Below are 17,150 nucleotides of genomic sequence, written 5' to 3'. Positions count from 1 at the left end.
AGCAAATAGAGGCTAAGGCAAGTGAAAGACATGCATAAGTTCTCACGCAGCTGAAGCCCTGGGGCTACTGGTGCTAGGAGTGCGCACCCACCCGTGTGGGCAGCCTGGGTGGCTACTGGCTACTGGGAAGGAATTGTCCTGTGAAGCCTTGTTTGGGATAGGAGTGAAATGCCACCTCTCCCAAAGAGAGGCATAAATGCGGGAAGAGGCCTTGGGGATCCCTGGATCCACTCCATAGATGGGGAGGCTGAATCCCAGAAAGGGGCAGGGACTTGCTTGAAGACACACAGGACTGTTGGGGCTCAGACTTCTTTGAAAGGCGACTTAATTAGGCTCCTCAAGGCTCAACCTTAGAGCCAAACCCTCCCCTCTTGCTCACCTGAAGGGGCACTCCTGTTGCCCATAGCTGTGCAGTGAATCATACAGGTTACTTTTAATATTTTGCTAATTACGGTGCAAACTTGATGTTCACACCCGTGTGACCACCATCCAAATCAAAATACAGAACACTGGTGGTTCCCTAGGGCCCTCTTCCAAGCAATGCCCTACCCTTTGAGGTAACCACTGTCCCAGACTTCTAGCGTTGTTGACTAATTAGGTTTCTCTAGACCATCATGTAAACATAATCATACAATATGTACTATTTTATTTTATTTTAAGACGGAGTCTCGCTCTGTCGCCCAGACTGGAGTGCAGTGGCTTGATCTCGGCTCACTGCAGCCTCTGCCTCCTGGGTTCAAGCGATTCTCCTGCCTCAGCCTCCTGAGGAGCTAGGACTACAGGGCTACAACAACAAGCCGGGCTAATTTTGGTATTTTTAGTAGAGACAGGGTTTCGCCATGTTGGCCAGGCTGGTTTCAAACTTCCAACCTCAGGTGATCCATCCGCCTTGGCCTCCCAACGTACTGGGATTACAGGCATGAGCCACCGCACCCAGTCCAATATGTACTTTTAATGTCCAATTTCTTTTGCTCAATATTTTATCTGTGAGATTCATCCCTGTTTTTGCATCTTTTTCGCCACTGAGTAATTATTCCATTGTGTTGACAAAAAAAGCCAAACTGTAAAATATTTGAAGAGCTTATTCTGAGCCAAATATGAGTGACTATGGCCCTGGACACAGCCTCAGGAGGTCCTGAGAACATGTGCTGGAGGTGGTCGGGTTATAGCTTGGTTTTATACATTTTAGGGAGACAGAAGTTACAGGCAAAGACCTAATACCTGTAAGGTGTACATTGGTTCGGCCATCCAGAAAGTGGTGGGGGCTTACAGCTCATAGGTGTATTCAAATATTTTCTTTTTCTTTTTTTGAAACAGGGTCTCGCTGTGTCACCCAGGTTGGAGTGCAGTGTCGCCATCTTGGCTCACTGCAACCTCTGCCTACCTGGCTCAAGCCGTTCCTTTGTCAGATATATTTACCGAGAATATCTTCTGATCCTCCTATCTCAGCCTCCCAAGTAGCTAGGACCACTGGAATGGGCCACCACACCCGGCTAATATTTTTGTATTTCTTGTACAGATGGGGTTTCACCATGTTGCCCAGGCTCAGGCGATCCATCCGTCTCAAACTCCTGACCTCATCCACCTGCCTAGACCTCCCAAAGTGCTGGGATTATAGGTGTGAGCCACCCTCACCGCCCCCCCCCCCCCCCCCCCCCCCCCCCCCCCCGGCAATTCAAAGATTTTCTGATTGGCAAGTGGTTGAAAGAGTTAAGCTTTTCCTAAAGAGTTGATGTCAGAAACAAATACTCGAGTTAAGATAAGGAGGGGTGTGTGGAAGCCAAGGTTCTTATTATGTAGATGAAGCCTCTAAGTAGCAGGCTTCAGAAAGAATAGATGGTAAATGTCTCTTTTAGGACTTTAAAAGGTGTCAGACTCTTAGTCAAATCTCTCCTTAACCAGAAAAAGACCCAGAAAGGGAGGGGGATTCTCCACACATGCAAATTTCCCCCACAAGAGATGGCATTGCAGGGCCATTCCAAAATAAGTCGAATAATATATTTTTGGGTAAAATTTGTTAATTTCCTTTGGGGCCTGTTATCTGTCATGCGATGCTATACCAGAGTCAGGTTGGAATTTGGTATCTTAGTGCTACAAAGAGTCTGTTTTGGGTCGGGCGCGGTGACTCACGCCTGTAATCCCAGTACTTTGGGAGGCCAAGGCAGGCGGATCATGAGGTCAGGAGATCGAGACCATCCTGGCTAACACGGTGAAACCCCGTCTCTACTAAAAATACAAAAAAATAATTAGCCGGGCGTGGTGGCGGGCGCCTGTAGTCCCAGCTACTCCGGAGGCTGAGGCAGGAGAATGGTGCGAACCCGGGAGGCAGAGCTTGCAGTGAGCAAAAAAAAAAGGAAAAAAAGAGTCTGTTTTGTCAGTCTAATTATATATATTTTATGGGTTTTTTTTTTTTTTTTGAGACGGAGTTTCACTCTTGTTGCCCAGGCTGGAGTGCAATGGCACGATCTCGGCTCACCGTAACCTCTGCCTCCCGGGTTCAAGCGATTCTCCTGCCTCAGCCTCCCGAGTAGCTGGGATTACAGGCATGCACCACCACGCCCGGCTGATTTGTTTGTATTTTTGGTAGAGACGGGGTTTCTCCATGTTGGTCAGGCTGGTCTCAAACTCCCGACCTCAGGTGACCCGCCCGCCTTGGCATCCCAAAGTGCTGGGATTACAGGTGTGAGCCACTGTGCCCGGCCATGATATATATTTTAATGTTAATGCTGGTCAGTTGTGCCTACACTCCAAAGGGAGGGGGTTATAAATGAGGCGTGTCCCACTTCCCTTCCCATCACGGCCTGAACTAGCTTTTCAAGTGTCTTTGGAATCCCCTTGGGGAAGAGGGGGGATCCATTCAGTCGGTTGGGGAGCTTAGAATTTTATTTTTGGTTTATAGTGTGGATATACCACAGTTTATCCATTCATCTGTTGATGGGCATTTGGGTTGTTTTGGTTTTGGACTATTATGAATAAATCTGCTATGGACATTCTTAAACATGTCTTTTAGTGTCTGCATTGTAGCATTCCTTTTGTGTAGCTACCAGAAATGGATTGCTGGACTTTTTTTTAAGAGACAGTCTGTCTCTGTAACCCAGGCTGGAGTGCAATGGCATGATCACTGCTTACTGCAGCCTCGATCTCCTGTGCTCAAGTGATCCACCTCAGCTTCCTGAGTAGCTGGGACTGCAGGCGCGTGCTACCATCCTGGGCTAATTTTTTTCAGTTTCATAGAGTTGGGGGCCTCTCTGTGTTGCTCTGGCTGGTATCAAACTCCTGGACTCAAGTGATCCTCCTGTGTTGGTCTCTCAAAAAGTGCTGGGTTTGCAGGCATAAGCCACCATACCTGGCCTTTGCTGGATCTTATAGTAGGTGTATATTTAGTTTTGTGAGAAATTGCCAGAGCTTTTTCCAAAGCGGGTGTACCATTTTACACTCCTGCTGACAATTTTGAGAGTTTCATTCGTTGTACAGTCTTTTCCAAGTTAGCCATTCTGAATGTGAAGTGGCATCACATTGTAGCTCTCACTTGCGGCGGCCTGTTGAATGGAGATGTTGAGCCTCTTTTTATATGCTCCTTGGCCATTTGGATATCCTGTTGTGAACACTTTGGCCAACTGTTGTGCCACAGTTTTTGTGGCACAAACTTAATTTTTTTAATTTTTAAATTCATTAGAGTGATTTTTGTTGTTCAGTTACCATTCCTTTGTCAGATATATTTACTGAGACTAACCTCTGCTAGCATATTTTTATTGTTATTTCAACCAGTGTGTCTTGTATTGGGGAGTTTGTAAACAAAACAAGGCTAGAGAGTGAGTCTTTACATGCAAGGAGACAGAAAGTGATTCTGGGGTCAGGTAAGTCCTTGACCTCAGCTGAGTCATGTTGGCTGCAGTCCTGAGCAAGCAAGATGTAACCTCCTGAGTGTCTCAGGTGGCTTCTGCATCTCCAGAGCACTTAAGTGGTTTAGGGAGGCCAGAACGTGTTCCTGAAATTTCTTTTTTTTTTTTTTTTGAGACGGAGTCTCGCTCTGTCACCCAGGCTGGCGTGCAGTGGCGCAATCTCGGCTCACTGCAAGCTCCGCCTCCCGGGTTCACGCCATTCTCCTGCCTCAGCCTCCCAAGTAGCTGGGACTACAGGTGCCTGCCACTGTGCCTGGCTAATTTTTTTTGTATTTTTAGTAGAGACGGGGTTTCACCATGTTAGCCAGGATGGTCTCCATCTCCTGACCTCGTGATCCACCCGCCTCGGCCTCCCAAAGTGCTTACGGGCTTGAGCCACCGCGCCTCCTGAAATTTCTTGAACCGGACATACTCGTTCCCTCCTCTGGGCCTATGCATGTGCTGTTGTCCAAACATCACCTCCTCTGGGAAGCCCTCATCTCTGCAGTCACATTTATTTAGTGTCTGTCCCCCAGCTATCCTAGATCCAGGACAGATTCCTCTCTCATCAGTCCCTGGCAGAGCCCAGCACACACCAGGGCCAGTTAAAAGCCAGGGTCTTCCTTGTCTCTGGCTCCCTTTCTTCTCCCCTGCTTTTGAATATACTTAGCTTACTGGCATCTTTTCACCTTGCAGAAATCCCTTCTGGAACAAGGATAAACAAAAGAACCAAGTGAGCATTTACTGTCTGCTGAGTCAGTGGATGTGCTCTGCCTCCCTACCCTGGGGAAGCAGTATGTGCCGAAACCCGGCCATGTGGAGACCGGGTTGTAGACCCGGTAGGATATCATTTATTCAGTCAGTCATCAGTTCATTTAGCAAATATTGGATGCTTACTGCATACCAGGTACTGTCATAAGGAGACCCAACAGTGAACAAAACAAAAAACTCCCTGCCCTTTAGGAGCTGATGCTCTAGTTGGGGGAGAGACAATAAGCAAAGAAGAAAATAATGATCTGGCCGTTCACATGGCCCAGTGGGAGATTCAGCAGGGGGCAGGGGCGTGCTCCTGGAGAGAAGGTCATGGTTTCAGATTGGGTGGCCAGGACAGACATCAGCTGATGTGGAGTCTTTTATGAAAGGCTTGAAGGAGGGGTCGGGGTGGTGGCTCACGCCTGTAATCCCAGCACTTTGGGAGGCCCAGGTGGGCAGATCACCTGAGGTTAGGAGTTTGAGACCAGCCTGACCAACATGGAGAAACCCCGTCTCTACTAAAAATACAAACATTAGCTGGGTGTGGTGGCACATGCCTGTAATCCCAGCTACTCGGGAGGCTGAGGCAGGAGAATCGCTTGAACCCGGGAGGCGGAGGCTGCAGTGAGCCAAGATTGTGCCACTGCACTCCAACCTGGGTGACAGAATGAGACTTGATGTAAAAAAAAAAAAAAAAAAAAGACTTAAAGGAAGTGAGGGAGTGAATCAGGTGGTACAGGGGGAAGGGCAGAAAGAGTGGCTGTGCAAAGGCCTTGGGGGTGCGTTTCCAGAACACAGGGAAGCCAGCGTGGCTAGGACAGAGAGACCCTGGAGGACAGGGGATGAGACCAGAGGTCCTGCAGGCGGATTGAGGGGCCTTTGGCTTGGACTCTGATCTGGGAGGGTTTGGGGCATGATCTTGTCAGAGGCGTTTGAACCAGAGTGACTCCATCTTGTATAGGGGCTGGGTAAAATAAGGCTGAGACTTGCTGGGCTGCATTCTTAGTAAATTAGGCATTTTAAGTCACAGGATGAGAAAGGAGGTCAGCACAAGATACAGGTCATAAAGACCTTGCTGATAAAACAGTTTGCAGAAGGCCGGGCGCGGTGGCCCATGCCTGTAATCCCAGCACTTTAGGAGGCCGAAGCAGGCGGATCACGAGGTCAGGAGATTGAGACCATCCTGGCTAACACGGTGAAACCCCGTCTCTACTAAAAATACAAAAAAAAAAAAAAAAAATTAGCCTGGCGTGGTGGTGGGCGCCTGTAGTCCCAGCTACTTGGGAGGCTGAGGGAGGAGAATCGCTGGAACCTGGGAGGCGGAGCTTGCAGTGAGCCAAGATGGAGCCACTGCACGCCAGCCTGGGTGACAGAGCGAGACTCTGTCTCAAAAACAAAACAAAACAAAACAAAACAAAACAAAACAAAACAAAACAGTTTGCAGTAAAGAAGCCAGCCAAAACCCACCAAAACCAAGATGGCAATGTGAGTTACCTCTGGTCGTCCTCACTGCTCGTTATGCACTCATTAGGATATATTAGCATGCTAAAAGACACTCCCACCAGGGCCATGAGGGTTTACAGATGCAATGGCAATGTCTGGAAGTTACCCTGTGTGGTCTAAAAAGGGGTTTAACTCTAGGAATTGCTCACCCCTTTCCTGAAAAACTCATGGATAATCCACCCGTTATTTAATATAAAATCAAAAAACTATCCTTAGTCCAGCAGCCCAAGCTGCTGCTCTGCCTATGGAATAGCCCTTCTTTTATTCCTTTACTTTCTTTTTTTTTTCTCGAGACAGAGTCTTGCTCTGTCGCCCAGCCTGGAATGCAGTGGCGTGATCTCGGCTCACTGCAGCCTTTGCCTCCCGGGTTCAAGAGATTCTCCTGCTTCAGCCTCCTCTGAGTGGCTGGGATTACAGGCACGTGCCACCACGCCCAGCTAATTTTTGTATTTTTTTTATGTCTCTTTTCAGTATATTGCATGAAGGAGTTACACTAGTCCAAGTTAAAAACCGGACCCCAAATGGTTACATTGTACAAGCTATGAGGTTTTTAAACTTGTGACAAGGGACAGAAGGGAAATTTTACTCATTGCAAGGAAATCCTCACTTAAGCTTCAGTGACCCACAAGCACTTAAAACCCATGAACCTTCAGCTGATCGTCCTTAGCCAGTCCAATCTCTATGAGGAACTGGCATATGTTCTTGTGTTGGTCACCCTATAGCTGAAGTACTTCTCCATATTCTGGATGCTCAATTACAGCACCATTGCAGGCAAACTTCTTTTTTATTTTTTATTTTTGAGGCAGAATCTAGCTCTGTCGTCCAGGCTGGAGTGCAGTGGCGCGATCTCGGCTTACTGCAACCTCTGCTTCCCGGGTTCAAGCGATTCCCCTGCCTCAGCCTCCCAAGTGGCTGGGATTACAGGTATCCGTCACTACTCCCAGCTAATTTTTTGTGTTTTTAGTAGAGACGGGGTTTCACCGTATTTGCCAGGCTGGTCTCGAACTTCTGACCTCGTGATCTGCCCGCCTCAGCCTCCCAAAGTGCTTGGATTACAGGCGTGGCCCACCGCGCCTGGCCTTTCTGTTGAATTCTTATAAGGATATAATCCTCAGTGCTAGCAAGAAACAGGTCATCAGCCTTACTTGCATCAGCAAAGGGGTCTGAAAAGAAAGGTTAAACTGTGCCCGGCGCAGTGGCTCACGCCTGTAATCCCAGCACTTTGGGAGGCCGAGGCGGGCAGATTGCCAGACCTCAGGAGTTTGCAAAGCTCAGATGCCACTGCCACTGCCATCCCCCCTAGATGTTTTGTGCGTGCAGAAAATAACACTGAAATCATCAGGGCTTGGGCCAGGCCGAATGTGTCCTTTGCTGGCTCTCCTGGAGCAGGTCAGTCCGGGACAGCTGGCTTCCGCAGGCTCAGGGAATGCCTGGGCCTTCCGCCCTGCCTGGGAAGCTGATCACGTCTAATATTTGTATTCTTAGTAGAGATGGGGGTTTCACCATGTTGGCCAGGCTGGTCTCGAATTCTTGACCTTGTGATCTGCCTGCCTTGGCCTCCCAAAGTGCTGGGATTACAGGTGTGAGCCACTGCGCCCGGCCTACTCCTTTACTTTCTTAATAAACTTGCTTTCACTTTACTCTGTGGACTTGCCCTGAATTCATTCTTGGGTGAGATCCAAGAACCCTCTCTTTGGGACCCATTTCCAGTAACAATCTTAGTGTTTTTGGTTTTTTTTTTCCCCTAATTTTAGAAAACTTCAAAGATATATGTAAATATATACAATAGGAAAATGAAGCCCATGTACCTGTATCGTGGCTGAGGAGTTTGGTTTTCTTTTCATTAAAAAAAATTAAATGTACTGTTTATGGCTGGGCATGGTGACTCATGCCTATAATCTCAGCACTTTGGGAGGCCGAGGTGGGCCAATCACTTGAGGCCAGGAATTCAAGACCAGCCTGGCCAACATGGCAAAATCCTGTCTCTACTAAAATTACAAAAATTAGCTGGGTGTGGTGGCATGCGCCTGTGGTCCCAGCTAATTGGGAGGCTGAGGTAGGAGAATTGCCTGAACCCAGGAGGTGGAGGCTGCAGTGACCTGAGATGGCGCCACTGCACTCCAGCCTGGGTGACAGAGTGAGACTCTGTCGCAAAAAGAAAGAAAGAAAAATTTAATGTACTGTTTATATGCAGTAAAAATTCTTTCTTTCAGCATGCTCTGCAAGTTTTGACAAACATATCTAGTCATTTAACCATGACCACTACCGAGTTATAAAACAGTTTATCATCCCAGCACTTTGGGAGCCCGAAGTAGGAAGATTGCTTGAGCCCAGGAGTTTGAGACCAGCCTGGGCAACCTAGTGAGACCCCATCTCTATGAAAATAAAAAAATTAGCCAGGCGTAATGGCATGTGCCTGTAGCCCCAGCAACTTGGGAGGCTGAAGTGGGAGGATTGCTTGAGCTCAGGAGGTCGAGGCTACAGTGAGCAGTGATTGCACCACTTAACTGCAGCCTAGGTGACAGAGTGAGACCCTGTCTTGAAAAAAGAATGACGAGTTGATGGGTGCAGCAAACCAACATGGCATATGTATACCTATGTAACAAACCTGCATGTTGTGCACATGTACCCTAGAAGTTAAAGTATAATAAAACATAATAAAAAAAAAAAAGAGAATGACCACCTGGGTGCTGCACGGATCAGCAGTCTGTCCCTTCACAGCTGCATGGGATTCCAGGGAATGATGTACTGGCCTTGGTTTTGAAGACTGCTCTGCCCTCCATGTGGGGGATGAACCCTGGAGGGGAAGGGGGAGAGCAGGGGACCCCTATCCTCTCCCTACACGCAGTGACAGCAGTCGCGTAGCCTGTGGCCCTGAGCTCCTCCCTCTTACAGCAGTGCTGTGCAGAAGGTGCTATGCTCAGTTCAGCCTCGCTTTACAGAGAGGGGAGGTAACTTCCTTGGGTTACCCGCTGGCAAGTGGCAAAGTCAGATTCAAACCCAGCCCCTCTGTGTTCTGTCTCCAGGAGTGCGCTGTCTCTACAAGGCTCCCCAGGGGCTCTATGGACATTTGTAGATTTTCTGATCCCCACTGTGGGGCCAGGGAACCGATTACAGGGAGGCAGCCAAGCTTGACCTCAGAATCCTAACAGCCAACTGCAGCCTGAGGACCCCCGCATGTGCAGGCAGCTCCTGGGCTTGGCCCAGATCCTACTGCCTCCTTGCAGGAGAGGGAGGAGCACCAACAAAAGTTTAGTGACAGATTGGTCTAGGATGAGACGCTGAGTCTTCAGAGCCTCTAGCTCTACTCCCCATCTGTGAACCAGAGGTAAGAAGTGTGAATTGCTTCATCCAGTATCAAAGCGTCCTGGTGTTGGAGGCTGACACCTGAGCAGGCCTGGTTCCATCCTGGCCCTGCTGTGTGGCCTGAGGCCAGTCACAGTCCTTCTCTGGGCCTCATCTTCCCTTCACAGGGCTCCTGCAGCCCTGATTCTCTGTGCTGCTGAGCTGCCCGCCCAGGGAATCTTGGCTCTGCTGCTGGGGCAGAATAGTGTGAGCAAGGCATGTGGGACACGTGCTGGTCACCAGCCCAAGCTTCTTCCTAGTGAGTCTACTCCCTTCCCTTGCCCAGACCCCAGTGCCCTGACACCTGCAGACAGAGCATTTGCTTTTTCTTTCCATACCTTTATTGTTTTTCTTTTCTTTTCTTTTTTTTTTTTTTTGAGACAGTCTTGCTCTTGTCGCCCAGGTTGGAGTACAGTGGCACTCTCTCGGCTCACTGCAACCTCCGCCTCCCAGGTTCAAGCGATTCTCTTGCCTCAGCCTCCTGAGTAGCTGTGATCACAGGCACGTGCCACCACACCTGGCTAATGTTTGTATTTTTAGTAGAGACGGGGTTTCACCATGTTGGCCAGGATGGTTTCGAACTCCTGACCTCAAGTGATCCACCTGCCTCGGCCTCCCAAAGTGCTGGGATTACAGGCATGAGCCACCATGCCTGGCCTGCCTTTACTGTTTTTCTTTTCTGATTAGAAGCATGAGGAGTGCTCGTTTAAAATTTTCAGAACACACAGAAAAATATCAAGAAGATAAAAGTCATAAATCCACCACTGTTCAGTTTGGCCACATGCCCTCAGACATCTTCCTGATCCTGTAACCATCCATTCATGTACTCATTTACTCATTCATTCACTCATTCATTCACTAATTGACTCATTCACTTGCTCACTCACACGGTGCTTATTGAGCAATTGAGGTATGTTCTGGATTCTGGGAACACAGCGTGAACAGACAGACAAAGCCCTGCACACATGGAGCTCTTTATATGCAAGTAGAACATTTTCCAACAAGGCTGGGTGCGGTGGCTCATGCCTGAAATCCCAGCACTTTGGGAGGCAGAGGTAGGTGGATTGCTTGAGTCCAGGAGTTCAAGACTAGCCTGGGCAACATGGTGAAATCTCATCTCTACCAAAAATACAAAAACTAGCCAAGCATGGTGGCGTGCACCAGCTTCTTGGGAGGCTGAGGTGGGAAGATTGCTTTAGCCCGGGAGGCAGGGGTTGCAGTGAGCCCAGATCGCACCACTGTACTCCAGCCTGGGGGAACAGAGGGAGCCCCTATCTCAAAAAAAAAAAAAAAAAAAGTTTTCCAACAAAATTGTAATCAAATCAGATTATCTGTTTTATAGCTTGTTTTTTATTTTCAATTTAACAATATGCTGTGATCATTTTCCTTTGTTAATATATAGGAAACCACAGAATTATTCTGTAAGAATATTTTTAGGCTGAGTGGGCTGGCTCACACCTGTAATCCCAGCACTTCCTGCTGTGGCAGGAGGATCGCTTGAGGCCAGGAGTTTGAGACCAGCCTGGGAAACATCTCCACAAAAAAAAAAAAAAAAAAAAAAAAAAAAAGAATATTTTATTTATTTATTTATTTATTTTTTATTTTGAGATGGAGTTTCGCTCTTGTTGCCCAGGCTGGAGTGCAATGGTGCAATCTCAGCTCACCGCAACCTCCGCCTCCCAGGTTCAAGCAATTCTCCTACCTCAGCCTCCTGAATAGATGGGATTACAGGCATGCACCACCATGCCCAGCTAATTTTGTATTTTTAGTAGAGATGGGGTTTCTCCATGTTGAGGCTGGTCTCGAACTCCTGACCTCAGGTGATCTGCCCACCTCGGCCTCCCAAAGTGCTGGGATTACAGGCGTGAGCCACCACACCCAGACCCAAAAAGAATATTTTAAAAGATAATTTTGATTAGGTAATATATTCATGTTTCAAAAACTAAAATGAAGTGTATGTGGGTACCAAGAAAAAATCTACCCACTGCCTTTGTCTGCCATCTGCCTTCTGCCCAGAGCTCCTCCGCTTCACACAGGGAAGCATTTTTACTTGTTCCTCATGAATTCTTCCAGTGTTTTCCACACATAAATACAAGTAAATACAAATATATATTCTTTCCCCCAACTTTTAACCCACAAGTTGGCATATCACTTAGCAGTCTCTCCTGGAGACCCGTCTGTCTCTCCCTATAGCACAGTGGTCCACGGAGTGGAGGGACATGGCACTCACAGCTGAAAGACCCTAACCATTCTCCTGGATACAGCAGTCCTTTACCGATGGCTATCTGGGTCATTTCAAAATACAGCATCTTTGTCTCAGTTGTTGATTCTTTCATCTCAGGGATATGTTCATGATCTATCCAGTTCCCTCTTGTTGGGATTTTGGTAATTTCCAGTGTTTCACTGCATTGCGATGGATGAGTGTGTTAGTACTCGTTTCCGCCCACCCACCTGATTGTCTTCTCAGGAAAATGAGACCCGAGGGCTCCTCCTAGGCCAGGTGCCATGCTAAGTGCTTCCTGGGAATTCTTTCATCCAGTCCTCACACCCACCCTCGGAAGCAGGAGTTGCACTCATGAAGGGACTGGGCTCTGAGGAGCCTGAGAACTTTCCAAAAGTCTCCTTGGTGGTAGCTCTTGGAATTTGGATCTGAACCCCAGTTGGGGTAAGTCTGGAGTCTGATCTCCTGAGCAGAGAATAAGTGGCTACAAAGTCAGTGCATTGTGAAGCCACTGGCACTGATGGGCAGTTGCCTCCCCAGGATAAGGTGGTCCCCCACCCTGAAGAGACCTGAGGCTCTTAAAGATTCTCTGGAATTGGCTGAGCACGGTGGCTCACGCCTGTAATCCCAGCACTTTGGAGGCCGAGGTGGGCGGATCACCTGAGGTCAGGAGTGCGAGACCAGCCTGGCCAACATGGTGAAACCGCGTCTCTACTAAAAAATACAAAATTAGCCGGGCGTGGTGGTGGGCACCTGTAATTCCAGCTGCTAGGGAGGCTGAGGCAGGAGAATCGCTTCAACCCAGGAGGTGGAGGATGCGGTGAGCCGAGATGCGCCATTGCACTCCAGCCTGGGCCAAAAGAACAGAACTCCATCTCAAAAAAAAAAAAAAAAAAAGATTATGTGGAATTAATTGAGGGTAAAAAATTCCATGGTGCAGGACCCAGGCAGGTTACAGGATTGCAATAAATGGCTGGGTGTCAGACAGGAGGGAGCAGTGTGGAGTGTGGCAAAGTGGGACCACCTGGTCTGTCCCAGGGGCAGCTTCTGCTCCTTCCAGCAAGTTGTTTCACAAGGGAGCCCTGGGCTAAGTCTTCTGCTTTTCAACAGGAGCTGGAAATCAAATAAGAACGTGAGACTTCTTGATGTTTAAATGGCAATTAATTTTGGTTGAGTGTGATGGCTCATGCCTATAATCCCAGCACTTTGAGGGGGCAAGGTGGGCGGATCACTTGAGCTCAGGAGTTTGAGACCAGCCTGGGCAACATAGTGAGACCCTGCCTCTACAAAAAATACAAAAATTAGCTGGGATGGGAAGCCAAGGTAAGAAGATCATTTGAGTTTGGGTGGTTGAGGATGCAGTGAGCAGATTGAGTCTTTGCACTCTAGCCTGGGCAACAGAGTGAGACGCTGTTTCAAAAATAAATAGGCTGGGCGAGGTGGCTCACACCTGTAATCCCAGCACTTTGGGAACCCGAGGCAGAGGGGATCACTTGAGGCCAGGAGTTTGAGACCAACCTGGCCAAACCATGGCAAAACCCCGTCTCTTCTAAAAGTACAAAAAATAGCTGGGCATGATGGCATATGCCTGTAGTCCCAGCTATTCAGGGGGCTGAGGCACAAGAATCACTTAAACCCGGGAGGCGTAGGTTGCCGTAAGCAGAGATGGCACCACTCCAATCCAGCTTGGGTGACAGAGCAAGACTCTGTCTTAAAAAATAAATAAATAAATAATAAGTAAACAAACAAATAAATAAATGCCAACTGATTTTAAAACACAGGTAGGTGTGTCTGCTGCTAACTTAGATGGTCGGGAGAGTGAGAGAGAGAGAGAGGCAGAGAGACAGGGAGGGAGAGGGGTACTCTGGCAAATGGGAAACCCTTGCTAGGTCCAGGCAAAGGCCATGTACAGATTCACCCATGATTCTGGCTGTTTGTTTGGAGGTGTTAATTTTTTCAAAATAAGAAAATTGCTCAGGCTGGGTGCGGTGGCTCATGCCTGTAATCTCAGCACTTTGGGAGGCTGAGGCGGGTGGATCACAAGGTCAGGAGTTCGAGACCGGCTTGGCCAATATGGTGAAACTTCGTCTCTACTAAAAATGCAAAAATTAGCTGGGCATGGTGGCAGGTGCCTGTAGTCCCTGCTACTTGGGAGGCTGAGGCAGGAGAATCACTTGAACCCGGGAGGGGAATGTTGCAGTGAGCCAAGATTGCTCCACTGCACTCCAGTCTGGGTGACAGAGCAAGACTCTCTCTCAAGGGAAAAAAAAAAAGCAAATTGCTCACTCTGAAAGAGATAAAACTAAATGTAACATCTGAATCTTGGCTAGCTCTTAGTTTGAAACAAAAAGTCCAGCCATAAAAGACATTTTGGGGACAACTGGGTAACTTGAATGTGGACTGTGTGTTAGATATCTGTGGAATTACAGTGTTTTTTGCAGTGAGGTAAGCGTATCATGGTCTTGTAGAACGGCCTTCTTCTCAGGGAGTGCATGCTGATGGACTAGGGGCAAAAGGTCACAAAGTCAAAAACTTACTTTTTTTTGTTTAAATGATTTTTAGATAAAGATCGAGGAGTCGGGGGAGGCCTTGCTATGTTGCCCAGGCTGGTTTCGAATTTCTGGCCTCAAGTGATCCTCCTGCCTTGGCCTCCTAAAGCATTGGGATTACACGCGTGAACCACTGCTTCTGGCCAGTAACTTACTTTCAAATGATTCAGGGCCAGGTGTGTATAGGTACCTCACACCTGTAATCCCAGCACTTTGGGAGGCTGAGGTGGGCCGATCACGAGGTCAGGAGATTGAGACCATCCTGGCTAACACAGTGAAATCCCGTCTCTACTAAAAATACAAAAAATTAGCCGGGCGTGGTGGCGGACGCCTGTAGTCCCAGCTACTCGGGAGACTGAGGCAGGAGAATAGCGTGAACTTGGGAGGCGGCGCTTGCAGTGAGCCGAGATCATGCCACTGCACTCCAGCCCTGGGTGACAGAGCGAGACTCCATCTCAAAAAAAAAAAAAGAAAAAAAAAAAGATTCCGAAAACGGCACATAGCTGTGTGTAGAGAGGGGAGTGTGCACGTGGGCAGAGCTGTCAGCACCGGGCAGGTCGCACCAGATGGCAGCTGTGGATTCTGCTTTTGACTTCCTGTGTGCTTAAATTTTACATAATAAAAATTCAGAGGAAAGGGGGGAAAAAGTGACCACAGGGGTGAAACAAAACATATGGGTGCTAGAAATGGCCCCTGGTTTGTGACATGTCATTCAGCCCAATCCTCCCTCAATGCAAGATGGGAAAACTGAGGCCCAGAGAGGTGGAGGGAGGGTCTCTTCTCAGAGCGGACTTCCCTCCCTAATTCTGTTTTCCTCACACCGCATGCAAGCAGCTGTTTGGGCAGGAGAGGCTGAGTTGGCACTTCCTGTCCCTTTGTTTTTTCTCTTCCTGCCAGAGCTCTGTGAGGGTGGTTCTGTTACAGCCCATTTCACAGAGGTGGAAGCTGAGGGCCTGAGAGCAGAAGTTACTTGCCTGAGTCACACATTGAGTTGGGATGGGAAACTGGTCCCTAGGCCCCCACCTTCCTCCGATCCCTAGATCAAGCGCAATGGCTTTGGATCAGCAGGCCCGGCCTGGCCCCCAGTTTTGCTATGTGACCTTGGGTGATTCATCTGACCTCTCTGTGCTGCTCCAGGGGTGAGGAGTTAATGAGGTGACCCATGAGAAGGCTCCTGCCCTGCTGCCCTGCACACGATCAATTCTGTCACATATTCCTCTGTCCCTGCAGTCCCTGGAATCTCAGAATCTCCAGCAATTGCCATGGCCCCCGCCGCGCCTTGCTGCTATTTCCCTCCAGCCTCTGTATAGGTTTCTGCGTGTCTCTTCCTGTCAGGGTTTGCCACTAGCCAGGCTTTGGCCCTGAGGGATGGCATAAACTAGTGGAATTTCAGGCAGCAAGAGGCAGAGCGACTGGGGAGATATATGGGACATTCTCACCCCTTGTCTGGAATGTCCTTTTTCCTACACTCCAGTTGGCAAACTCCTATTCATCTTCTGAAGCCCGGGTTAAATATCCTCCCCCTGAAAAGCTTTCCCCCATCCTCAGCCCAGGTTGGGTCAGTCACCACCCGGTGGCTCCCGCAGTCCCTCTGAGTGCCACCATTATGTGGGTGTGGGTTTTCTTGCTCCATCGCCTGAGAGGGCCTGGGTTTTGCTCATCCCCCTACCCATTTTAAAGAATGGGAAACTGAGACCAGCCTGTAGTCATACAGCAAATGCAGGGCAGAGTCCTGAGAGCGAGAGTGCAGGCAAATCCCGGTCTCACCACAGACTCTCTCTCTCCTTGACCTTGGGCCCATAATGTCACCCCCTGAGCCTTAGTTTTCTTGTGTGTAACATGGCAGTAATGGCCCCAAATCTCACCGTTTTTTCCCTTCATTGAAAGGACTTCTCTGCCCCTCCCTCAGCTTTAATGAAGGATAATTTACATACAATAAACTGCCGCCATTTAAGCGCATGGTTTGATGATGTTTGACAAATGTATACAGTTGTGTAACCACCACTACAATCATCATACACAACATTTCATTCACTCCCAAGTTTCCTTCGGGCCCCTTTGCAGTTGATCCCCTCCCCACCCCAGTCCCTTGCCACTACTGATGGCTCTGTGCCACTGTGGTTTTGCTTTTTCCAGAACGTTCTGTGAATGGAATCGTGTTGTAGGTAGCCTTTTGAATCTGGCTTTTTTTTTCGGCGGAATGCATCTGAGCTCCATCTGAGCTGTGGCATGTTTTGGGAGTGCATTCCTTTCCTGTCACCGAGTAGTATTGCATTGATGGATATATACCATGTTTTGTTTATCCCTTTCCAAGTTCATAGACAGCTGAGTTCTTGCTAGGTTTTATCTATTATGGAAAAAGCTGTTACTAACATTTGTGTTCAGGTTCGTGTGTGTGTGTAAACACAGTTATTTCTCTTGGAAGTGAAATAGCTGAGTCCTAAGTAGGTGTATTTAACTTTATAAGAAACTGCCAAACTGTTTTCCAAAGTGATCCTACCATTTCACATTCCCACAGCAATGTATGAGAGTTCCAGTTTCTGCACATCCTCACCAATACTTGTAATTATCTTTTTTTTTTGAGACAGAGTCTCACTCTGTCACCCAGGCTGGAGTGCAATGGCACGATCTCGGCTCACTGCAACCTCTGCCTCCTGGGTTCAAGCGATTCTCCTGCCTCAGCCTGCTGAGTAGCTGGGATTACATGTGCGCACCCCCACGCCTGGCTAATTTTTGCGTTTTTAGTAGAGACGGGGTTTCACCATGTTGGTCAGGCTGGTCTCGAACTCCTGATCTCGTGATCCACCCAAAGTGCTGGGATTACAGGCGTGAGCCACCGCGCCCGGCCTGGAATTATCTTTTTTTAATTTTTTTAAAAAAATTCTTTGTTTATTTATT

General features: G+C 48.3%; 1 pseudogene; it reads right to left on the bottom strand.

The window, feature by feature from the left end:
- Window positions 1-4,970: 4,970 nt before the first annotated feature.
- LOC134758473 (protein GVQW1-like) lies at window positions 4,971-5,295 on the bottom strand (annotated as a pseudogene).
- Window positions 5,296-17,150: the final 11,855 nt, after the last annotated feature.

This window comes from Gorilla gorilla, chromosome 4 (assembly GCF_029281585.2).
Source record: "Gorilla gorilla gorilla isolate KB3781 chromosome 4, NHGRI_mGorGor1-v2.1_pri, whole genome shotgun sequence".
Lineage (NCBI taxonomy): Eukaryota > Metazoa > Chordata > Mammalia > Primates > Hominidae > Gorilla > Gorilla gorilla.
The sequence above is the reverse complement of the archived record's forward strand: the minus strand, read 5'-3'. Positions and strand labels throughout refer to the sequence as shown.